The sequence below is a fragment of the Myotis brandtii genome, unplaced genomic scaffold (assembly GCF_000412655.1).
Source record: "Myotis brandtii unplaced genomic scaffold, ASM41265v1 scaffold525, whole genome shotgun sequence".
NCBI classification, from domain to species: domain Eukaryota; kingdom Metazoa; phylum Chordata; class Mammalia; order Chiroptera; family Vespertilionidae; genus Myotis; species Myotis brandtii.
In genome coordinates this window covers 4,499,094-4,512,010 of record NW_005369915.1, presented here as the reverse complement: position 1 = coordinate 4,512,010, position 12,917 = coordinate 4,499,094, and positions in this window count along the sequence as shown.

The following is a 12,917-nucleotide window of genomic DNA, read 5'->3' as shown; positions in this document are numbered from 1 at the left end:
CTGCAATCTGGGCATGAGCCCTGATGGGGAATCAAACCAGAGATCTCTTGGTGCACTGAGCAACACTGGCCAGAGCCAGATTTATTTTTAATTGATGGAGGGAGGAAATCAAGTGAATAAAATATTGGTTTGGTGGTGATGAGCTCCTTTAGATTCACTTGTTGATAGATATGTATTTGTTGTTCATAATTTTTATCTTTACCTTTTTCTTGTATATAAAAGTCTTTTCTGAAAGGCCTATTGAATACATTATTACAGATGACAAAAAATCATGATGGAAAATGCTGGTGAGCAATGAGTCCCAATGAGATCACACCAAAGGCCCAGAATCTAAAGCCTTTGTTCCCAGAAACAACCAAAAATTGTGCCCAGCCAGTCATAGAGCCAGCGGACTCAACACTCATATTCTTATACTAGTAAGTCCTGGTCATGTGATAAAGGAGAATCAGAATGTCAGTATACAAGTCTATGGAGAGGAATACAAAAGCAAATCTGGAAATATTAGCAGAGGGATTACCATTGAAGGTCTTCTTGGATATATTAAACAATCACAGAAGACGGCCTTATTAGAAACTTCCTGAAGGATAGTTACTTACCTGTGAACATCAAAATCTTGACTTCTCTCTTCAGGTAGAATTCACCCTTTCAAGGTATATGTCTATCTATGTCTATTTATATCTACAGGAAATACTATTTAGATAGATATGTTAACTTGAGACTTAATAAATAAAAAAAACTTTGATGAGAATGGCTGAACCAATCCCTAAGAGGGAACTCTATACAGTTTATTCCATATACACACAGTAAGCCATAGAGGGTGTTCACAAGTGTTCTCATGTCAGTCTCTACTTCCTCTTCACAAACAAATAGGTGGCAATGCTTACCTGGTGTAAGAAAGAACAATGTCTCTCTTTTGTTCTGGCCTGGTCTATAGCCTTTTTTAAAAAAATTAAATCTTTATTGTTCAGAGTATTACAGTTGTTCCTCTTTTTTCCCCCCATAGCTCCCCTCCACCCGGTTCCCACCCCACCCTCTGCCCTTACCCCCACACTGTCACTTGATTTTTAGATTCACTTGTTGATAGATATGTATTTGTTGTTCATAATTTTTATCTTTACCTTTTTCTTCTTCATCCTCTTCTTAAAGAATACCTTTCAGCATTTCATATAATATTGGTTTGGTGGTGATGAACTCCTTTAGCTTTTTCTTATCTGTGAAGCTCTTTATCTGACCTTCATTTCTGAATGATAGCTTTGCTGGGTAAAGTAATCTTGTTTGTAGGTTCTTGCTATTCATCATTTTGATTATTTCTTGCCACTCCCTTCTGGCCTGCATAGTTTCTGTTAAGAAATCAGCTGACAATAGTATGAGTACTCCCTTGTAGGTAACTAACTATTTTTCTCTTGCTGCTTTTAAGATTCTCTCTTTGTCTTTTGCTCTTGCAATTTTAATTATGATGTGTCTTGGTGTGGTCCCTTTGGGTTCCTTTTGTTTGGGGTTCTCTGCGCTTACAAGTCTATAGCCTTTTTGTGGGCCTTCCAAGCCATCTTGCCTTCCAAGCCATCTTGCCTTGTGCTCTCTGCCGGGGCACTGTCTCTCACTTAGTTTTATTTGTACTAATCCCTGAAGTTCTCAGACTTCGACAGCTGGACCACAGTCTGCCAGATGCTGAAGCTCTCTGTCTCTTTAACCAGAGTGCACTGAGGCCATGCCTCTGGAGGCTGTTGGAGTCTTTTGGTAGGAATATCATTTTCTCTGAACTTAGAAGCATTAAATTGGGGACAATTTTCTAAAAAAGTATGGTAGAAATATTTCTTTTCTGATTCTGGCCAGTTGATAGTACCATGCCATTCCCTATGCAGCAAAGTTAAATTCCAACCCTATACCCCTAACAGCTCAGGAACATGACTGTTGTGGCTGAATTCTTTCTTGTGTTATAACTCCAATAGACAATCCTTTCCTAATGAATCTTCTCCTTTGCTTTCTTTGTTCTCTTCTCTTTCTCCTTTTCCTCTTTCCTTAAATGGTCACGGAGAATTTAGTACAAGCTAAGTACTTTTCTAAGCACTAGCCTTACAAAGATAAAATAATCATATTCATTGTATCCCACCCAAAGCTCACAATCTAGTGAGGGACACAGACAATCAGATAAAAAGCTATAAGAGAGTGTGGCAAGGCCTGAATGAAAGGTCTATACAAAATCCCCTGGAGATATCTAATATTATGGAAGAATCAGAGACCTTGTATTCAGAAGGTTTTATATGAACTGAATCTTAAAAGGAGGCTACATTCTATACCAGAGAGAAGATATTAGATAAGATAAGAACAAAATTATAGGGTAACTCTGTGTGTGGTATGCTAGCCACTACTACTTTTTGGTCCAGGTTATCATCAAACACAACTATGGCATGTAATGGTATATTTTGTGTAGCAGTCATACTTATTCTATGTCAAAAATCCTCTAAATACCTTCTTAAATTGTCTTGCCTCCAGGGTACTCATTCCCAATTTTTCATCTCTTTCTCATATGATGCTTTGTCCTTCCCTTCTCACCAAAGTACACTCATAGTCTCAACCTATTCTCTGTTGATAGGTTTAAGTTCACCACAAGCCTTTGTCTGAGAATGTCTGTGAAGCCAAGAGAAGACTATTTCCACCCACCAGTCCTCAGATAACACACAGGCCTTCTGAAGTCTCCAGATAGACATTGATGGATCCTACAGGTCAGTTCAATCCATTGTTTTAGAGAGTAGATGGACAGATCCACGACTCTTACTAGACAAAACTGTTGAGAGCAGAAAGAATGTAGCCTATGAGACTGCAATTTTGTAGCTTTTAAGACTGATGTATTTATCTTGCTGCTACAAAACTCTTTACAGCCCTTCACCTCTCAAATGTCTTCAAGTACTTAAGTATAGAATGCACAAGGTAGGGCCATTGCTTAGGGTCTCAGTTCATCAGAATATAGTTCTTAAATTGTTATTTTTTAATAGTTTCTTGATTTTTCAAATTCTTTATTGTTTGAAGTATTACATATAGTATTACATATGGGTTTTAAAAATTCTTTTTAAAGAATTTTTGTTCAAAATGACAAAATTCTTTATTGTTTGAAGTATTACATATAGTATTTCATATGGGTTTTTAAAATTCTTTTTGTTCAAAATGGAATACAGCACAATTGAATATTTCATTTTTGTTCTTAGAATAAATTCAAGCAATCATCATTTGGCAAGATGCCTCATTATTATAAACTTTACTATAGAAACTCATTCCATGTAATGCAACAACTATTTGAAGATCTGGATAGGTACTATGCTAGGCTCTGAAGAAAGGGAGGACTGTAAAGGTGAATAAGACATGGTCCCTGTCTTGTAAGGAGCTCACTATCCAATGTCTAAAATAAATAGTCACACAGCAAATCAGGTCTGAAATAAAGAGCTTCTGATGGGAAAAGAGGAATCAGAAGCAGTACTACACTTAGTGAGTGTGTGCAGGTATCAATTAAATTACACCATTTGAACTGAGCACGTGCTAGAAGACTAATACTCGTATTACATCCTCAACGTGAGTGTGTGCAGGTATCAATTAAATTACACCATTTGTGCTAGAAGACTAATACTCGTATTACATCCTCAATAATCTGTGGATATACCCTGACTTGACCACCCACTGCATGGCCTTACAAATTGCTCAACCTTTCTGTGCCTTTGTTTTGTGAGTTTTTTGTCTATACTTTCAATGTGAAATAGTAATATTGACTTCATAGGTTGATTGAAATGATTAAGCAGGATATAGGAGAAGAATGCTTTGCCACATATAGAAGAATTTGCAATTTTTAATTGTTACTCTTATTCTTTTAGTTATTTTCCATAAATGAAAGAAGACATATTTTTTATAGAATACTATCAACAACATACTTAGTTAAGAGATATAATTCATTAGAATTTCAGTTCCCACCTGGACAAGCACCTTGTCCATAACTTGTCCAATACCAGAACAAAGGTTAATCTGGGATGGTCCAGTTCCTGGCTGTTTTAATACTGTGATATAAAAGCAATCAGTTGCATTCCTGGGATTTTCATGTTTCTGAAGTTAGTTGTGTTTGGAAGGCACTAGTGTAGAGGACAAATTATACTCTGTCCTAGATAAATATATTTTACACAGCATATTCCAGGGTTTCATAAAGTTATCCACAACAAATGCCAAGTAGAACACCATCTTCCTAATTGCTCACTGAGACACCTACGCTGGTCTCTATCCACTTATTCTGCTGGCTACTTGAGAGCTGTTTTCATTCTCTCATGATGACCACGACAAACAAAAACTTTGTGTAATTTTGTTGAGGATTTGAAACTCTGAATTGCACCTCTATTTCTGAAGCTTGCTTCCTTCCCAAAGTGAGCCCATGTAGTATTGCTCTGGAGACTCAATGATCTCTTATTGCTATAGAACAGGGATGCCAGGTAGCATTTATTGCCTCTCTCCATTTCTCAGACAAATGAAGAACCAGCATAGCAAAAAGGAATATCAAACTCATTAATGGGCTTTGAGAGTACTGACTGAAATACTATCTAAGTCAGCTAGAGGATGAAGAGGGTAAATTATAAGAAGTGAGGTGACATGCTGACCAGAATCCTATCTCTATGAAAACAGATGATTCTATAGGTTTCTGAACAGATGGATATTCATCTTATATTTTCCTGAGGCCATTGACAAGTGATTCTGACTGAACAGTTTAAAATGAAGGTGAAAAATAATTCTGTCTTAGTAAAACCTCTGTACCAACTTCACTTGGTCTTCTCTATCATATCACTTTGTGAACATACAGTGTATCATAGTCAACTTGGGTCTTGGACCATTGAAGATCTAGCATAAGCCAGGAGGGCCTCTGATCCCAGGAATTAATACCTGCTCAGGAATACCTGGCCTGGGTCCAGTTTCTCTAGCTGTAGCTTTTGGAATTAAAATCAGCATTGTTGGGATTTCCATTCTTCTGTCTTCACCCCCACACATGTCCATCCATTGCAGCTTTTTCTCCTCTCCTCAGTGGAGAGTTCCAGTTATAAGAGAGCATCTGGTGCCCTCCAGTGGCTCGACCTGAGCCTCTCTCTTGACCTCTCAAGTTTTTTGTTTGTTTGTTTGTTTGTTTGTTTTTAAATCTTTGGAGGGATACTTTGTTGTTTGCATATAACCCTACTCTTAGGAAAGGAATCCATCATGCCATTAATGCTGTGTATTTCTTATAGGAGAATGAATCAGAGAATAAAGACAAACTACTTGGACTTTTTGTTGTATAAAGAGCTAAAAACAATGAAAACCAAGTATAAAAATCCCAGTCCTACTCTCATCCCTTTTCATTAAGTGATCTTAGAAAATCTACTTACCCTTCTGGCTCACATGTATTTTCTATACAATGAAAATGTAGAGCTAGATGATCTTTAAAATTTTCCCCAAATTGTACCACCCAAAGATTCTGAAATCCCAGGGAAGGTATAAATGTTTCTACATGACTTTTACACTTCTGCACTTGATAGAATGGCTTTTATTATTTTGACAACTTGACTTGCTTTAAAAGTTTAGAAAAGAAGTTACAATAGAATCCCCACATAAGTCACGTGTGGCGTAAGTACGCATGCATCTAACATTTCTAAAGGTTCTCATTGCTCCTGACCTTTCAGATGGTTAGATGGTGCCTTGAAAAGTCATCAAGAGAAAGCATTCTAATTCCCCTTGTTTGACAGAGAGGGACACTGTATAACTGTATTTTAACAGCACTTAGTTTGCTCTTGGTACATAGGGATCGATAGATCACTAAACTAATGAACAAATGAATAGGAAAAGAAAAAAAATAGTCTTAGTTGTTGTAACATTTAACAGCACTTAGTTTGCTCTTGGTACATAGGGATCAATAGATCACTAAACTAATGAACAAATGAATAGGGAAAGAAAAAAATAGTCTTAGTTGTTGTAACGCATAAGCAGAGAAAGCAACTATATTTCTAATATAAGGAATAAGAAAAAAATCCACCCAGGCCTTAAATTATTCTTATTCTTTCTTGCTCTGACCCTTAACGCAACTGTACCACCATGATGAATTTAACAATTAGAGACCCATTTATTCCTCTGGGTAGCAGTGAGATGGCTTCAGTGTTCTTCTTTATGGAAGCATGGAAGCAGTTGTTTTGGAAGGAAAACATTTTATGGCTGGTAGCAGGAGCTCAATAAAAGATTGTTGAATAAATAAAGGAATGTATCAAGGTATTTATTAGTTACAAGCACTCTTGCAAGAATTGATTTGGAGAAGATTAGCAGAACATATCCCAAAAGAGAGACACACAGGGAGAAAAAACTAGTGGTAATGATGGGGGCTTGGTGGTGGTGGTGGTAATACCCTAGAACATGAAACCTTATTTAAGGCAAGCTTCTCTATTTTGCATTTAAAACAGGAACTTCAGTTAAGCAGGATAATATATATTTTATCTAGGCATTTGCTGCACAATACAGTAGCCATTTACAATATGTAGCTATTAAACACTTGAAATATGGCTGGTCCCAATTGAGATGTGCTCTTAGCATAAAATACACATTAGATTTGGAAGACCAGGATGTAACAGTAGTGAGAAGTGGTTGGTTTCTGAGAATATTTTGAAGTTGGCCCCCATGGGATGTGTTGACAAATTGAATGTGGATGTGAGAGGTAGGAACTGAGGATGACTCCAACGGTGAATTTGCTATTAATTGAGATGAGGGAGTATTTTCAGGAACAGATATGAAGAATTCAGTCTTGAAGATGGTAAATGATTCACCAAGGTTACATTGGTAAGTCAGAGAGAAACAAAGTTACTGGAGTTAATAGAAGACTCAGAGATCTACTGTTTCATCTTTTGTTTTGTAGATAAAGAATTTTGGGTCTAGTGAAAAACAGTGACTTGTTCGAAATGACAGGAAATGAAGCACAAAGCATCTAAGATGGGTTTTCTGAATAGTGGACTAGTGGTTCCTTTTTTGCCATTATATGACAACTGTAAAAATAAAAATAAAACCAGTTTTAACTGCCTTACATTACATTCAGGAAAGAAGAAACACTGAAGACACTTTGGGGGACAACCTTAGAAACCTCCACATGAAGCATATTCTATACTCCTAGTTGTTGGTGTTAGCTAGATAATTTGCTGCCCAACGTGAATTTGGGGCAAATGAATTACTCCCTCTTTAACACTTAAAGTCAAGGAGAGCAATGGTAACTACCTCTTAGGGGAAAGAGTCTTCAAGAGCCACATATTTCATCTCTAGCCCTAAGAACTCTCATGGCTTAGATTAAAACAAGGGAGAAAGCTAAGCTATAGTAAATCGTAGAATAGAAAGCCATCTTTTATTCCTTTATATAGAAGGAGAACTCAGTCTACATTAAAGTGGTTGTGATTATTTGTATGCTTGAATATGAGACCCAGGAGTACCCTTATCTGTCCCTTTATCCATTGAATTTTTTTCATAAAAAATATGGCATTCAGTGCCCATTTTATTTTTTATGAACATTTGGCATAAATCAGCTATGGCCACAATAATGCTGCATAATAAACCACCCCAAAGTGGCTTACTGTATAATTTAAAAAAAATTGGGTTGGCCTTTTCCTCCAGTTCCTGGAAAGAAGCTTCTGAATGTTTTCAATCTCCTGAGTAATAGGAGTGTCTTTGTTACTCATGGTGGGTCCTGATCATGTATGATAACTCAAAATTGGAGCTGGTCATTTCAGAAAGACCAACCATGTAGTTAGAGTATTGAGTGAGCCATGTGATACCAGCCTGACCTCCAGGGAGATGAAGGAGACAGGATAGTGGGCAGCATAGGCAATGATTCAGTCAATCTTGACTATGTGGACAGAAAAGTTTGGTTGAGCTCCCCTGGTTGGCAATATTCTGAGTATTGTCAAACGCCAGTGTGCCAGGAGGGCAATGCACCCTGACTGTATGAGGACAGAGAACAATAGAAGTTTCATGTTTGGAAGCCTCCAAGTCTGATAGCTCTGATCTCAGATTCCCCTTATCCCAAAAGGCAATGTCCATGTCTCTCCTTAGGACTTCTGCAGTGCTCAGTATCTCAGTGTCTGCCCTGAGCAACTCTCTTCTTATATCAAACACGCATATTCCAAAATAACAACAACTCAAAGCCCTGCTGCTAACAGGACTCATCTTTCTTCAGATGCAGTTTAGTGACTGTTTTGTAGTTTGCATTGCCTACCAATTAGTAGCCACATGAGCTCGAGCAAGTACATAATATTCCTGTGCCTTGGTTTTCTAATCTTTAAAGTGGGTATAGTAGTACCTGCTGCACAGGACTGAAGTGACAATTCAAGGAGATAGTACCTTTAAACTCTTAGGACAATGACTGAAACAGAGCAAGCACTTAATAGTAAAACAGAAGTAATATTTCCTTAGAACTTATGTGTCAGACATTTTTTTCTAAATACATGCACTAATTCATTTATTCTTAAAAACTCTGCTGGGAGGCAAATATTTGCATCTTCAGGCAGTAAGGTACCTGTATTCATACTCTTTTTAAAAATATATATATTTTTATTGATTTCAGAGAGGAAGGGAAAGGTAGAGAGAGATAGAAACATCAAAGATGAGAATCATTGATTGACTGCCTCTTGCACGCCCCCTACTGGGGATCGAGTCTGCAACCCCGGCATGTGCCCTTGACCAGAATCAAACCCGGGACCCTTCAGTTCACAGGCTGACGCTCTATCCACTGAGCCAAACCAGCTAGGGCAATATTCATACTCTTAACCTCTGAGCTTTATGCTTTCATTCCAAGAGCTCAATAAATGTTTGCTGTTGTAGCCATTGTTTTTATTTGAGCATGTTCTTTAGATCTTGCTCCTGTACTGAAGAAGCTTATAAAAGGTTTTCTTTCAAGCACATTCAATAAGATTTATAATATTTAGGTAAATCCATTTTTTTTGTAAATATCTTTACATTTATTTATTTCTATTCCACTTTGTTACAAATGGGGTTTCATGCCTTTGGACATTAAAACAAACAATATGACAGAGGGAAAAAAGGAACTTTGGCTTAGAAAGGGACCACTTTTTTCTCATATAGTGAGAAATTCAACTAAAGTTCTTCCATGAGTCCCCAAAACGAGGATATATTGGAATATCATGGAATATGCTGTCACGAATACAGTGGAAATTAGTTATTGAACATTCCTTGTGTTGTCTCTCAGCCTAACCCTGGGCAAAATGCCCAACACAGTATTATAGGAATAATTCCACGAGAGGCCAAATCATAGCTGAGGGTTGTGAAGCTCTGAAACCCAGCTTGAAGCATCAAGCAGCAATTCTCCTCAAGTCCCAAGTATAATTATAAAGTGGTAGGATTGATTTTTTAATAAAGCCATTGGAATTGTACCTCCAAATGAGTGCTATCATGCAAGTCATCACCTTGTGAGGTTGTGAATCTATGCTAATGATGACACTGTGGCTGAAAACTGCTTTTGAAAATCTTCATTCAGTGTGAGCTTATGGAATCAATCACTGGTCTCACTATTTTATAGTCACAAATAGCATCACTCAAATTTGTCACCAGCCACCTGACCCACCATACTTATCTCATCCAAATAGTTACCAAATATCTTTGGCTGTTCCAAAACATAAAGGCAGCCTCAAAGAAAGGAGACTTACTATAAAGATGATCAAAATAATATAGTTGGATATATATAGTCAATCCCTATCTTTCCTTGATGAATTTGGAAACAATTTAGAGATGGATGTAGGATTTACATAGTTATAGAGCAACTTTACATGCTTGCAGTGTTAATGATGATTGAAATATGGAACTTGAGGTCTGTGGAAATCTAGCCTTGCTAATGTGTCAAGCCACAAATGAGGCAGAATATTCTACCCAATCATTGGCTGCAGGGGCAGAAGCAGATCTCTGGTGCAGGCCAGGCCCCTTACAGATGGCAATCATACCTGTATGCTCATCTTGGGCAGGCCAGTGTTGCTTCCCTGGGATAATTGAGGGAGGGAGGAGAGGGGAGAATAACATAACAGTACCCAGGGTTTTTATTAGATTAATTACACGAAAATGAGAAACATGGACCAATTAATGGCACCTAACAAACAAGAAACTCACCCCTTCTCCCTCAGAGACACTGCATTGTTGTAAGCAATGGGGCTTTTTACTCTAGCTGATGTCGCTTCAGGGACATTGAGGCCAAGGGGAAGCAGGGGTGCCCTAATATCACAAAGATGCTGAATGCAGAGAAGTTGTGAGAAAAAGCTGCAATGTTGGAATGAGTATAGATACTCTCAAGGTGACCATTCTAAAGGGAATACTTTTATCTTGCTGAATACAATTTAGCATTTGAGTAAAGCAAGGATTGCTATGGCTGTGGAATTTATTTGCAAAACCTAATACATTGTACATATTTACCATAGGTATGAGAGAAGGCTATGTACAAAGCTTGTGAGTTAGTTGGACTGCAGTTGTACATGACCTAAAATGATGCTTCAGCAGTGAGGGTCTCTAATGTAATCACTTGATGGCCTAATCACATTAGGCCACATCATCTTGACTCTAGAGTGTATCTGAGATACCCAGAAGACTCTCCAGTTTGGTAAAACCAATGTTGGCAGGTGTAACAGTTTTTGTTGTTGTTTTGTTTTTAACCCATGGACAAGGTTATGGCACATGATATAATCATTTATAAATATTCAAAATAAAATGATGACAGTAAAGATACAAGGAGGGAAAACAAACATGAGATTTTATGAGCAAATGTACCATTTCTTTTGTATAATTTTTAATGCATCCCAAATGGATAAATACATTCGATAAATCCAGCAAATATTTACCTATATAAATATATAGTAACTGAAAATATGTCATTCTCAAATTGGATATTATTTAATAAATTGATGAAGCAAATGGCTTCTGGTGATTTATTTAGATAGTTCCTAGTGTTAATAAATATGAAGTATTTCTGGGTATTTGGAGCCTAGCTATGCAGGCTAAGAATCACCAGTTCATGGGTTATTTTCCAACTACTGTCAATCTCTCTCTCCAATTACTGTTTCCCTCCGTTTCTAACCCTATCCTACTGTTTTTATCTAACTCCACCTATGTGATCTTCTTTCCACTTCTAATATAGTCATTTATGGGCTGTGTTGCACTGTATAGGTAATGTGAACCTGACTCAGAAAGAAGTGCTTCCTTTGATGAGACTGTAACTAGAAAGGGAGATACATATCATATGATCTTACTCATATGTGGAATCTAATGAACAAAATAAACTGATGAACAAAATAGATCTAGAACAGTGATGGCGAACCTATGACACATGTGTCAGAGGTGACACGCGAACTCATTTTTTTGGTTGATTTTTCTTTGTTAAATGGCATTTAAATATATAAAATAAATATCAAAAATATAAGTCTTTGTTTTACTATGGTTTCAAATATCAAAAAATTTCTATATGTGACACGGCTCCAGAGTTAAGTTAGGGTTTTTCAAAATGCTGACATGCCGAGCTCAAAAGGTTCGCCATCACTGATCTAGAAACATAGAACAGACTGTGGAATCTCAGAAGGAAGGGAGGAGAGGGTGGGTAGGTGGGTGGGAAGAGATCAATCAAAGAACTTGTATGCAAATATTCATAACTCATGGACACAGACTATGGGGTGGTGAAGGAGTGGGATGGGAGTGGAGGTGGGCTAGATGAGGTCAATGGGGGAAAAAGAGGGACATATATAATACTTTCAAAAATAAAGATTTTAAAAAAATAAAGGGATATAAGCATAAATCAATTTAACCTATGCCAAGTATAATAAATTCTATGGACAAAGAAAAGAAAATGTAATATAGAAATGCAGAGATGGAAGTGGGTATGTCCATTGGGCAACATGAAGAAGGATTTCATGGAAGAAGTGACATGGGTGTTTGAGCTGAATCTTGAATGGAGAGAATTTGAGCATGAAGAGATGGGGGGAAGGAGAGGCAGAGTGAACAGAATCACATAGTACTGGAAATGGAAAATTGAAGGACATTCCCTAAGATTAGGGAATGATTGGTTTGCCAAAGAGTGAAATGAGAAATAAAATAGAAAAGGGATAGTAGGGCCAAGTTTTAGATGATCTTGAATGCTTAACAAGCAACCAGAAATAATAATAAATATTGAGAATAATCAAATTAAAGACTGGTGTGGCCAGGCCAGAACTGTGGCCCATGGAAAATAATCAAGCATGAATAAGAAAGATGCATGAAATGCCCAAAGATTGAAGATGAAGGGGACTATATGGAGGCTGTTGAAAATGTCCACTTGAAAATAATATTATTGACTTTGACTCTGAACTCTTTTTTAGGGCTTGCTTTACCCAGCACACATGAACTTTCACCATTTCTTCTCTGACTCATCTCTTTGGTGTCTTCCTTTCAACATAATTGGGATCTTAACTGGCTTCCATGTAGTTAACCATCTTGTGTATTGAGATGTACACCTCCCATCACACACACACACACCTGTGCATACACACACACACACACATGTATATGTGCACATACCCAGTTTTTTTCCCGGGTTCTATGAGTGTCTTCCAGAAAACGTGAAACCATTTATTCTGTTAAAATATGACTTGATCCAGACGAATGTTCTTCTTTGTTTTAATATTTCTAACTTACAAAGTTTAACTCTCATGATTTTTTCTTGTCCTGTGCATCTTCTTTTTATCTGTCCTAGAAATCGAGGACACACACAGGTTACATAGAATGTCAAGTACAGGTCAAAAAGCATCATTATAAAAGCAAGATATAAGAGCCTGCCATTTAGTGTGTGACAGCACACACATTCAAATAACACTTTCTAAAGTTTTTTTAGTGGAGAGGCAATGTAAGGTGATTCTTGAATTTCTTAT